Source organism: Xenopus tropicalis, chromosome 6 (genome assembly GCF_000004195.4).
Source record: "Xenopus tropicalis strain Nigerian chromosome 6, UCB_Xtro_10.0, whole genome shotgun sequence".
Taxonomy (NCBI): domain Eukaryota; kingdom Metazoa; phylum Chordata; class Amphibia; order Anura; family Pipidae; genus Xenopus; species Xenopus tropicalis.
In genome coordinates, this window is record NC_030682.2 from 2,313,880 (window position 1) to 2,326,716 (window position 12,837).

Consider the following 12,837-nt stretch of genomic DNA (forward strand, 5'->3'; position numbering starts at 1 on the left):
TGGGTATAGTGCCTGTGTATAGTACCTGTGTATAGTACCTGGGTATAGTGCCTGGGTATAGTACCTGGGTATAGTACCTGGGTATAGTGCCTGGGTATAGTACCTGTGTATAGTACCTGTGTATAGTACCTGGGTATAGTACCTGGGTATAGTGCCTGGGTATAGTACCTGGGTATAGTACCTGTGTATAGTACCTGTGGGATGAAAACTGCAGCAAAAGTTGAGAGTTGGTTCTTAAGTAAAGTTACAGCTGCAGATTCTTCTTTTCAGTCTTCTTTTTTACACTGCTTCCAGTTTGCAAAATCTCCCGATCCCTGTGTGCATCTGTGCTCTGATTGGTCAATTTTACTGTCTGTCAAGAAAGCTGTGCTCTGATTGGAGAATCCACAAGAAGAAAGATCCAATCGGAGCACAGCAAAATGGGCTTCCAGGAACCTATTTCCAGGACAGTGCAAAAACGGAGTAAGGTGGGTTTTTTTTTTTGTTTTTTTTTAATGTGCCAAGCAGGTTTGGGGAGGCTTAGCCTCTAGCCTTATGGGAAATCCACCTATTGTACATAATACAAAACTTACAAATATATATAGAGCTTATCAGCATCCATCAGCCACTGGCAGATAAGAAACAACATATAAGTATGGATACATATGTCTAAGTCCAAACCCATGTAAGAATACATATATACGTGAGTCCATATCAGGTACTCACATATAAGTACTCACATAAAAAATACAAAATACCCATCTGTCAATAGAAACAAGTTCACTCTCTGTTCATGCCTCCTAGTGACTCTATGGTACCCAGCTGATAGATCCAAAATGCTTCTCTACGTAACAACCTATTCTCAAAATCACCTTTCCTTATATTAAACCCGCATGAATCTATAATCTGAAAATAAAAATCCATGTTCCCTCCATGTTTATCCAGGGAATGTTTAGCTATGGCCGATTTGGTATCCCCTCTCCCTATGGCCGATTATTGGTATCCCCTCTACCCATGGCTCCAAAATATGTTCACACGCTTTACGGACAGTTTTGCCCACATACTGGGCTCCACATTTACAAGTAATCAGATATATCACCTTATGAGAAGTGCAATTAAATTACTGTTTGATATATTTTCCCAGTGTGCATGCTTTTAAATTCTCTTTACACCTTTATATATTGACATGCTTTACATCTTTTTCTCCCACAATGATAATTCCCATTATTTTTAAGCCAAGAAGAATTGCTATTTATTTGTTTAGACACATATAAACTCCGGGAAAGTTGAGATTCAATATCCCTATCTTTTTTATAGACAAAGGAAGGTTTCTTATCCAAAATAGCAGCCAGTACAGGATCCTCTAGCAAAATTCCCCAATAATTCATAATACTCTGTAACACCTATTTGGCTATGATATGGCAAAACCCAGGCTAGTGATAGGTATAGAGCATGTGTTACATGCGACCTTAATACACAGGAGTGGGCCTCCGCTATATGGGAGGTATTGATGGAGCTGAGGGTGTAGTTGAACTACAACTAGGTAGAGCGTGTGTGGTGTAGATGGAATAATGGACGCCAGAAAGGTTCTTGCTCATGAACTATAGTACAATTTATTGGACAAAGGCACAGCTTAATAGTGCAGCAGGGTATACTCACAGACACAGCAGTATATGAGGTCACAGATAGTACAGCAGATGTGACACTTTAGGCACAGAATAACCCACTTGGAGGATGCACAGAGGATTAGTTGACACCTGAGATATAGACCTTTCAGAAGGGAGTGTTCCGGCCGACTGTGCTCCAGGGGAGAGCTCCTAACACTGGTACCTGGCGTCTAATTAAACCGGTCCCTAAAGAACGACTACAGAGCCGGGGTGGACTAAACCCTTTGTTACAACTCCTGGTTGGGGCTATTGACTGCCCTTGCTAAATAATCTGACTACTCTCACCACTTCTAGAGGGTGCTATAAGTAAACTGTCTGTGCTGGCTAGTTCTCATTCACGGGGCCCTGTCCCCGACTTACAAAACTGGCAGTTCTCTTTACTGAGACCGTGTGTCTCAGGCCCGATGACATGCAGCCTGAGAGAACAGCAGCCAAAGAGGAAGACACTTCCTTGTGCAAGACACTATATAGTCTGCACAAGGGGAGTGGTCAACCTGGCTAAACCTATAGAGGGCAGCCTAATAACAATAATCTGAGTGTAGAGGGCTCTGCCCTATTACAACACAGATAACATAAAGATAAGGGATAACACCATAGGGAGCTTAACCCTATGGGTCCCTACATTCACCCGGGGGAAGAATCCATTCCGACCCGGCAATGGCAAATAACAATAAGTACACTTTTCAAGCAAAAACAGTAGTGCATTGATTTAGTGCAAAAATACAGTACCCTTACATCCACTTCTGATACCCTCTCCTGAGGAGTATCTGGTACATTGGATATCTGCAAAGAAAGATTAGGCACATACAGCAACTTATTGAATCATATACACTTTGAGTGTCCCGTAGGATCACTCCAGTGCAACATGGGAATTTCCCAGGCACTTTCTTAGCTGTAACAGAATTTTGATTTAAACAAAATATTAACTGTTTCGTTGCTGTAAACCATATACATTCATGAGTGTCATAATGGATCACTCAGGCACTTTACTTATAGATCCATGAAATACCATCTGACTCTGCAACAGAGGTATGACAGGCACAATACTTAGAGAATCTTGAGTCACCTTCCTGCCCCTAAACAGGGGTGCTCAGGTACACACTTAGGTATCCTAGATATACCACCTGTAACCTGCAACAGGGATATAACAGATACACTTACACATGAGGACGATCCTGCCTTCACTCAGGGGTCCCCAGGCACATGCTTGGCTGTAAAGAAATTGTTATTGGGCACAATTTAAACTGTAATACATCCCCACCCATAAACTTTATTAAGTCCAGGCCTTCCACCCCCAACCCAGTGTTCATGGATGTCTCGACATGCACTTCGTGGTGTGGATCAGGCAATGAAGTAGAAGTTGTAGTGGGATGGGGCGCAGCAGTCTTTTGTTGTACACCCAACTATATACAAATTTCAAACTTTACAGTCTCTCAGGGTTGAGAGTCCCAAACTTGAAAAGGAAAAACAAATCCACTCTGTGGATATATAACTGAAGAAGGGGGTCACACCCTATGGCAGCATACTGGCAGTCCTTTTAGGAGTGTGCCCAAAATGGTGGGTGTTGCCCTTAACCTTTAGGGATCCACAACCCACCTCCCACCCGGGGGAAAATCCCATCTGGTGAAGGGAAACCTGGAACCGGCATGGGAATTTTTAATCAATGCAGATCTCGGTCAAATTTGGCCTTGGTAGCTGCATATGAAACATAATAAGCCGGGTGTGGCTTGTCGATCCTTCCTCTTCCAGGAAGAACCATCCACACTGAGGAATCCTGGTTCTCATGGTACTTGCCACAGGACCTGACACGATGCTTGAGTATGGTTCGGCCGACCCACCACTCACGGGCGATATTAGCCAGGTATTCAGCATCCTGGTTCCTCCTAGTGGTGTGTTGGTGTAGGAGGCCTCCTGGAATCAGGCCTTCCCGACGGATCAACTCTCCGTAGAGCCATTCATCTAAATGTCTCTCCACCTCATCATAAACCCATTCCGGGGCATAAGGCATGTAGAAGCCCCACAGCTGGTACACTTTTTCATTAATGAGCCGCTGCACCCTGGATACTGTTCTGTGTTTCTCAGGGTCTGCCCTTCCCTGGGCAACCCAGCAGGACATGTCCTTGCTGACTGCATGGGGAGGTGGTGGAGTTGCAGGCCAACCTGGTGGATCATTAGACGATTCCACTTGTGGTCTGGATGGCTCAAAAAGTCTATGCCCTTCTGGAAGGGAGCTTTCGGGGAGTGAGCTAAAGTCCATGGCGGCCCAATTAGGGTTAAACTGCCTTCTTGGTACCTGCGCACTCAAAAATATGCCACTCCCTGTGGATGGCGAGGATGCACACAGATCCAGATCCTCAGAACTGTTGTAAGGAGACAAGAGAAAATTTCCGGAAGACTCCGTAAGCGATGGGGATTCAGACCTAACCGGGTCTGTTCTGGAGGCTGGTATAGCAGGGTGTGGTAGGCTGGCACTTGGTGAGGCGCCCTCCTTGCATGGTGATGGGGACTCTAACCTCACTATGGGCCCACCCCAACAAGTATTGTTACAGCCTGGGCATCTGGCTTGCACATCCCCCAAGGCTTGCTCAAATTCTTGATTGCAGCAGCCACTATAGGGTACCAACCATGTCTCCTCTTCCTCCCCACTCTTTTGGCCAAATGTTCCCAGCCACATGTATCGATGCTGGGAGTTTGGGCACTGCACAGAGATGTCTGTGGTCTCTAGCTTAACCTGTGGTTTGTCGGTAGCGCCGGCCATTTTAGAACTAGAAAGGGAAATGTCCATGGAATAAATCACTCCGCAGCCGCAGCAGTGAATGTTGGACTCCCTTTGTAGCTGGTCCCAAAACGCTATGGCGGCCTTTAGGCGGCCCTGAGGATCAATTATTAGCTGCCGGGTTTATATCAGTCTCTGGCAGACTAAAGGTGAGGTTTATACCGCAGCCGCGGGGTACTCACAGTTAGGGAAGTGTCCGTAATGCTTATCCAAGGCCCGTCCGGGTCCCTGGTACCATACGGTTTTCCGATTTAGCGCCGTTCAATCCCTACTGCAGCCGCAGGTAGGGTAGGCAGTGTAGATGGGGAATCCCCCTTGTGCATTCAGCCCAGGCCGCAGCCGCTGGTCCTGGTGCTGCTGAAGTCCCAGTTCCGCAAGCTCTCTCTGCGTCCGCAGGTAGAGGCAGGACTACTGGGTGAGCAATAGATAGCTTCCTGAGTGCTTTTTAAGTGGCCGCAGCCGCGTACCGCTTCAACAAGACAGGAGCTCTAATATGGCGCGTCCGTTAGCTTCACAGGCGAGGCACAAAATGGCCACCGTGACGTCAGCTCCTGCCCCCTCCCCGGTGAAATCTCGTCAACAACTTGATTCACGCGGGATTTCAGAGTAAAAAAGAGCGCCAAAACCAGTAATGGTGATTGACAGGGGCGCTGGCCAATGGGAATACTCGGGGAGAACCTTTCAAGCCCGAACCCACGGCCAATTACATATCAGGGTTTACGATCAGGACTGCAGGCGCCTTTGTCTATAGCGATCAGCAGTGCCTGTCAGCAAAATTTTAAAGACACACACACAGCAGCTCAGTCCCTCAAGGCAACGGCTCTGGGTTAAATAAATTGAATATATCAATACAAAAAGCACGTTGGGCGCCAAATGTAACACTTGTTTGGCTATGATATGGCAAAACCCAGGCTAGTGATAGGTATAGAGCATGTGTTACATGCGACCTTAATACACAGGAGTGGGCCTCCGCTATATGGGAGGTATTGATGGAGCTGAGGGTGTAGTTGAACTACAACTAGGTAGAGCGTGTGTGGTGTAGATGGAATAATGGATGCCAGAAAGGTTCTTGCTCATGAACTATAGTACAATTTATTGGACAAAGGCACAGCTTAATAGTGCAGCAGGGTATACTCACAGACACAGCAGTATATGAGGTCACAGATAGTACAGCAGATGTGACACTTTAGGCACAGAATACCCCACTTGGAGGATGCACAGAGGATTAGTTGACACCTGAGATATAGACCTTTCAGAAGGGAGTGTTCCGGCCGACTGTGGTCCAGGGGAGAGCTCCTAACACTGGTACCTGGCGTCTAATAAAACTGGTCCCTAAAGAACGACTACAGAGCCGGGGTAGGCTAAACCCTTTTACAACTCCTGGTTGGGGCTATTAACTGCCCTTGCTAAATAATCTGACTACTCTCACTCCTGGTGCAAGACACTATATAGTCTGCACAAGGGGAGTGGTCAACCTGGCTAAACCTATAGAGGGCAGCCTAATAACAGTAACCTGAGTGTAGAGGGCTCTGCCCTATTACAACACAGATAACATAAAGATAAGGGATAACACCATAGGGAGCTTAACCCTATGGGTCCCTACAACTCCATACCTCACAACCGATATTTATGGCACTTCCCGCTGTCCCAGATTCATTGTTAGATGTCCCGCTTTTCAGCTTTGCCATTTAATTGGTTGCTGTGCCTGCTCTGGGGAATAAAGCCCCGCCCCCTTAACTCTTCAATCTCCCCTGCTACACTCAAGCTCACAGCCTTACCTTGATGTTTAATTGTCCTGGGAGGAGCATTTGTGACAGGCAAGGGTTAACTATTGGCATTGGCTGCATCCCTCTCCTGCTCAGTGGGTCAGGGGCTGAGGGGGCTCTGTCTTTTATCAGGCAGAAGAGGCTGCTGTGTTTATTTGTGTGCTGGGCAATTTCACCTTCCCTACTGTGTATAGGGGACATTGTGTGTGGTGGGGCTCCTGTGTATGGGGGGGCACCTGTGTATGGGGGTACTGTGTATGGGGGGCACCTGTGTATGGGGGTACTTTGTGTGGTGGGGCTCCTGTATATGGTGGGGCTCCTGTGTATGGGGGGGGCTCCTGTGTATGGGGGTACTGTGTATGGGGGTACTGTGTATGGTGGGGCTCCTGTGTATGGGGGGGGCTCCTGTGTATGGGGGTACTGTGTATGGGGGTACTGTGTATGGTGGGGCTCCTGTGTATGGGGGGGCTCCTGTGTATGGGGGCGGGCTCCTGTGTATGGGGGTACTGTGTATGGTGGGGCTCCTGTGTATGGGGGAGGGCTCCTGTGTATGGGGGGCACCTGTGTATGGGGGTACTGTGTATGGGGGACAAAACTGGTACTTAGTTAAAACTCACTTATAACTGACTGCCTTCTCTCTATATTTGTATTTTAATGTAGGAGTTGCTATATTGTTTTCCTTAGGTAGTACAGTATGAGGGTATAGCATATTTGCGTCTGATCCCGCCATTTCATCTATATAAAAGGAGTATTTTTACAAAAAATGGGGTGTGGTGATTGGGGTGTGGCCACAAAAGTGGGCGTGGTCAAAAAATTTGCCGTAATACATCCGTATTTTAGGTGTTGCTACTTTACTACTGAGTTGTGTAGCCAATTTATCACTACCTTTCTCCCTCAATAGATCATTCCTGTTGCTCGCTACTGCTCGTTCATATGCTGATTTAATTATATCTGTGCTATAACCCCTTTCAAGGAAGCGATCCCACAATTTCATAGCTTGGTCATGAAAGGTGTCCCATGTTGAGCAGATCCGACGCAAGCGCAGAAACTGTCCAACTGGGACACCTCTCTTACAATTTGCTGGATGAGAGCTTTCAAAATGTAATAAATAGTGATGGGCGAAAAGTTTCGCCAGGCATGGATTCACGGCGAATTTCCACGTTTCGCCATTGGCGGATTGTTTCACGAAATGGATGAAAAATTTCGCTGCGGAAAAATTCGCCGCACGTCCAAAAATTGTAGCCGGTGTAAAAAAAAAATAGTCGCGGGCGACAAAATAATAGCTGCACGACAAAATAATAGCCGCGTGCAACAAAACAATAGCCGTGCGACAAAACAATAGCCGCAGGCGATGAAACAATAGCCGCAGGCGACGAAACAATAGCCACGTGACAAAATAATAGCCGCATGCGACGAAACAATAGCCGCGCGCGACGAAACAATAGCCGCGCGTCAAAATAATAGCCGCGTGCGACGAAACAATAGCCGTGCGACAAAACAATAGCCACGGGCGACGAAACAATAGCCGCGTGCGACGAAACAATAGCCATGCGACAAAACAATAGCTGCGGGCGACGAAACAATAGCCATGCGGCAAAACAATAGCCGCGCGACAAAATAATAGCCTTGTGCGACAATTTTTTTTGTCGCATGTCATTTTCGCCGTTTCGCGGATCTTTTGAAAGATTCACGAATTTTTCGGCGAAGCGAAACGGAACAGATTCGCTCATCACTAGTAATAAAGTGTTACACGTGATAGGTTTCCTATAAAGATCCATGTGTACTCCAATGTTAGTGGATGTTAATTGAACATCCAAAAATTGTGTGTATATGTGACTCATAAGTGAAGGCAAGGCCTCTAACTCTATTATTACAAAAATTCACAAATTCCCTTAGTGAAACTTCATCCCCATCCCAGATCCCCAGACAATCATCTATATAACGAAAAAAAAACACACAATTTGTGACCTATGGGGGTTAGACAATCCAGAGACGAATTCTTATTGGGGAATTATGTTTTTCATCAACTTCTATAGAGAACTAGGGGGCGCAGTGGGGCAGCTTTATGGTGGGGTTTAGTGTCCCTTTAAGGCAGTAATCCCCAACCAGTGGCTCGGGGGGAACATGTTGCTCCCCAACCCCTTGGCTGTTGCTCCCAGTGGCCTCAAAACAGATGTCTATTTTTGAATTCCCGCCTTTTGGTCAAGTTTTGGTTGCATAAAACCAGTGTACTGCCAAACAGAGCCTCATGTAGGCTGCCAGTCCATACAGAAGCTACCAAATAGCCAATCACAGCCATTATTTGGCACTCTCATGGACATTCTGCATGCTTGTGCTGCTCCTTAACTCTTTGTACATTTGAGTGTGGCTTATGGGTAGTAAAAAAAAAAAAAAATTGATAGTGACAGCTGCCTTTAGAACTCCTCTCTGACTCCATGAGAGGCTCTTGAATGCACGGTGAAGCTGCTTGGGATTATGGGTACTGATTTAAAAATGTATATAGGTATATGGAGGTATCTTCAGCCAAGGAGAAGTTAGTATAGCGGCCTGGTGCAGCCATAGTTATGAACCATATGGTTATATAATACACAAGAGCCATGAATATCCCAGAATGATACGCTTATAATTGGTGATTAGTGATGTCATTTCTGTCACATGACTCACTGAAACTTGTGCATTATAATAAATAAAGTCATGTTGTAAAATATGAGAATATTGGAAGTCTCATGTCAGAATATAAATGTCAAGCAATATAATATTTTTGGAATAAGCCACCGGTGGAGATTTGTGTCCAGCCCATTACACACGGGGAGAGGCCAAACTGTGCCAGTAGGTGTATAGGCAGAACAACATGTAAGCAGTAATTACCCTTTAATCACACACCTACACATGGAAACACGAAGGGTGCTGGGAGTTGTAACAATCAACACTTTCTTTCTTCAACAAGGTTCACACCGATAAAGCCCTTGTTGTTCCACCACAGGCACACAGATCATAACACAACAGGATACAGTTTACAGTTACCCATGCCAGATTAGAGTAACAGTCAGGTTGAAAAATCTTTTCCCCAGGCAAGTTCATTTCCTGCTCCCTCCAGTGTTCCCTTCCCACTCTCACCATCAGCCTCCAGTGCCTTCCTAGGGGTCCAGTCAGCCTCGCCAGGTGCTCTGCAGTGGAAGTCCAACACTGTTTGCCACTACTTGCCGAATCCCAGAAGGCCTTCCTACACCCTCACTATCTACTTCAACCCTGACTGGTGGGGTACCCGCTGGGAAACTACTCCAACTCACTCCTTGGTGGGGCTTTTTAGCTGCCCATTCTCACTAACCTGGGCTTTCTCACACCATTACAGTATGCTATAACACAAGCTAGGCCCTCACTAGCTAGTTTGCCTACCTCTTCCTGTTTCAGGCCCTTCTGCTGGTCAGATGACTTCCTGCGTGTGCCTGTGAAAGGTCAAAGCTCACTTCCAAGGAATGACAGAACAGGAGATAATGCAATGCTCACTCGGAAAAGGAAATGTATTGGTTGGGGGCACCAAGCATAGAATAGCAGTACCGCATTCATCAGCTTCTCACAAATGTGTGTGTCCCTACCCTGTGACCCTTTGAATAAACATCATTAACATAAGTAATTACGTATTATTACCTTTGTAATTTCATTGGTTAACACATTAATATACAGAATAAGACAATTATTTTATTGGATTAGGTAGTTAAGCGCCACCTGGGGTAAGGCAAGATGCCCAGGGAAACAGGACTATATCTTGGCCATTCTCACTTCCCTCTGTACCTAAAGCCATTGGGCCACATCCTGACCCTCACACATGAGATCCTGTTGAGCAGAACATTTGCAGAAACGTTCCAGACATGGAAGGCTGCAGGGCATATTATTACGTAGGTAAAAGGTTATCTGAGCCAATCTTCTGGGCAATGCAAGCTCAGGTCTAGGAAGCAAAGCAAAAATCAGATCTAACTAGCTAGTTTGCCTACCTCTTCCTGTTTCAGGCCCTTCTGCTGGTCAGATGACTTCCAGTGTCTGCCTATTTCCCATGATGCATTCCCCTTGCTCTGCCACTCCCCTCCTTTAATACCCTTCTTAACTCCTCCCTCTGGGACTTTCACACTCTCCCTCTCTAGCTCCCTCTAGAGGCCCCTTTTTACATGACCCACTAGCTCCATCTTGTGGCCACAGCTAGAAATTACCCTAAAATTAAAAATCATTAGAAATGCTGTATTTTGATACTGAACATAAATATAAACATTATGAACTTACTGCACAAGCCCAGAGGTTGAGAAGCCTAATTAAAGTAATGATTTATGCTCTCAAAGTTGTCCAGAGGGGGCCGCCATCTTGTTACCTTGTTAGACCATCTTTTGTAAGATGGCTTGCACATGCTCAGTGGGCTCTGGGCTGCTGTTGGGAGGCGGAGCTTAGGGAACGTAGTAAATTATCAAAACAGCACATCAGGTAATATCTGCCATAGAAGCTGATTAATAATTAGAACCATAAATGCAGACTGCACTGGTTCCTGTGTTGCCCTGTAATGTAATGTGGGGTTTAGAGTTTTTGTTTAATGAAACATTTCCCAGCTCCCCAGAGCCAGTGGCTGCATTAATATGCAAAAGAATCCCCCAATGAGAATCCCAGCTGATGTGAGTAAATCCGGCTCCCTGTTCTCTGTTCCTGCAATTGGAGTTGGGAGCAATAAGCACAGTTTCCCAGCACTGAACAAGTCTGTCCCTTTATCCCCATGTCTGATTCCTGTGCCATATAATGATGGGAAAATGGAAACTGTGCTTATTGCCCCCAACTCCAATTGCAGGAACAGAGAACAGGGAGCCGGATTTACTCACATCAGCTGGGATTCTCATTGGGGGATTCTTTTGCATATTAATGCTGCCAATGCGGGCCCTAGAGAGCTGGGAAAGTTTTATTGGGCAATATTGCTTTAAGAATCCAACCCTGATGTTGCTTGACTACAGCTCCCAGCATGCCTCACCCTTCATTATATGTTACATTATTCTGGGATTTGTAGTCCGGCAACAGCTGAGTAACGTTTGGTTGAGCCGCGCTGTGCAGCAGGGTTTAGTTTCCCTTTAAGCCCCCAGCACTGGGGAAACTGGGGCAGAGAGGCCCAATCAGCAGTGGTGGATCCAAAAGCCTGGAATCCATGTTGTCCTGCTGGTTCCATGGTATTACTATTGTATAACCGTTTGGGACGTTCTTGCTGAATGATATTGAACTACAATGACCCATGGTGAGTTCCCCTGCTCAGTGCCCCCCACCCCTGTCCCTGCCCCATTCCCCCCCCACCCCCATGCCCCACCCACCTTCCCTGCTGTTTGAGATAAGGGAACATTACAGAGCTTAGAGAAACCAATAGCTGATAAGGGATTCCTTTGTACTGTTACATCCAACTGATACGGAACATTAATACAAGAGTCAGAGTTTATTCTATTGCCCCCGGCTGCCATATTGTCTGTATTCTCTCTCCCTGTAAATAAACTACTGAGCCCCATATAACCTACCAGCCTGGCCAACACTTTATGGGCTTCAACAGAGGCCACGGGGCAGTTCAGCATTGTCTTTGGGTAATTTCCTTCCAACTAATGTAATGATAGTGTGTGCGAGTAGGGACCTCTCTGGCGTCCATATTTCCCACACTGCACTACACAGCTACAGTGAGTTGTAGTCCAACTACACCCTCATCTCCGGTCCAGGTCTCTTCCACCTAAGCGAAGGCTCATCCTAAGAAAGGGAGTAACACATGCTCTTATATCACTACTAGCCTGGTTTTAACCCTTTATAGACAAAATAGTGTTAAAAATAACGAAGCCATTGCCTTGAGGGACTGAGCTGTTGTGCACTGTATCTTTAAATTTTCTTGACAGGCTGCCGGACGCAATAGGCAAAAGGCGCCAGGAGCACTGATCGTAAAATCTACATTCTAACTGGCCGTGGGTTCGGGTCTTGAAGGATCTCCCCGTGTATTCCCATTGGTCAGCGCTACTGTCAATCAATGTAGCAACATTTAGGCGCTCTTTTCTGCAAATCCCGCGAGAGGCGGGTTGTTTGTGAGAGTTCATCGGGGGTTGGCCGGAAGGTGACATCACGGTGGCCATCTTGTGCCTTGTTTGTGACTAGAGCGGCCGTGTCTGCCTAAGCTTCTGCATTGCGCTAGACTGGGGGTGGTTCGCGGCTGCTTCCACCTACAGACCCTGCAGGACTGAAACGGATTTAAAAGAATTCCTTAATGAATTGAATTCCAATTATATGAATTTGGAATTTGATCTGAGTTACAGTAGAGAAAAAATAAATTTTTTAGACCTAGAACTATACGTGAAACAGTCAAAAATACAATCCAGAACATACTTTAAATCAGTAGATGTAAATAACTATGTATTAGCCTCAAGTAACCATGACTCAGCTTGGCTTAAAAACATACCCTATGGTCAGTTTAGGAGAGTGAGGAAAAATTGCAGTGAAATAGGAGAGTTTGAAAAGCAAGCAGAGGTGATAACAGAGAGGTTTCAAAAGAGAGGGTATAAACCTAAGGAAATAAAAGAGGCAAGAGAAAAAACTAAGAGACTAGAGAGACAACAACTGCTGGTATATAAGGACCATGATCAAATAGAAGGAAATGAGA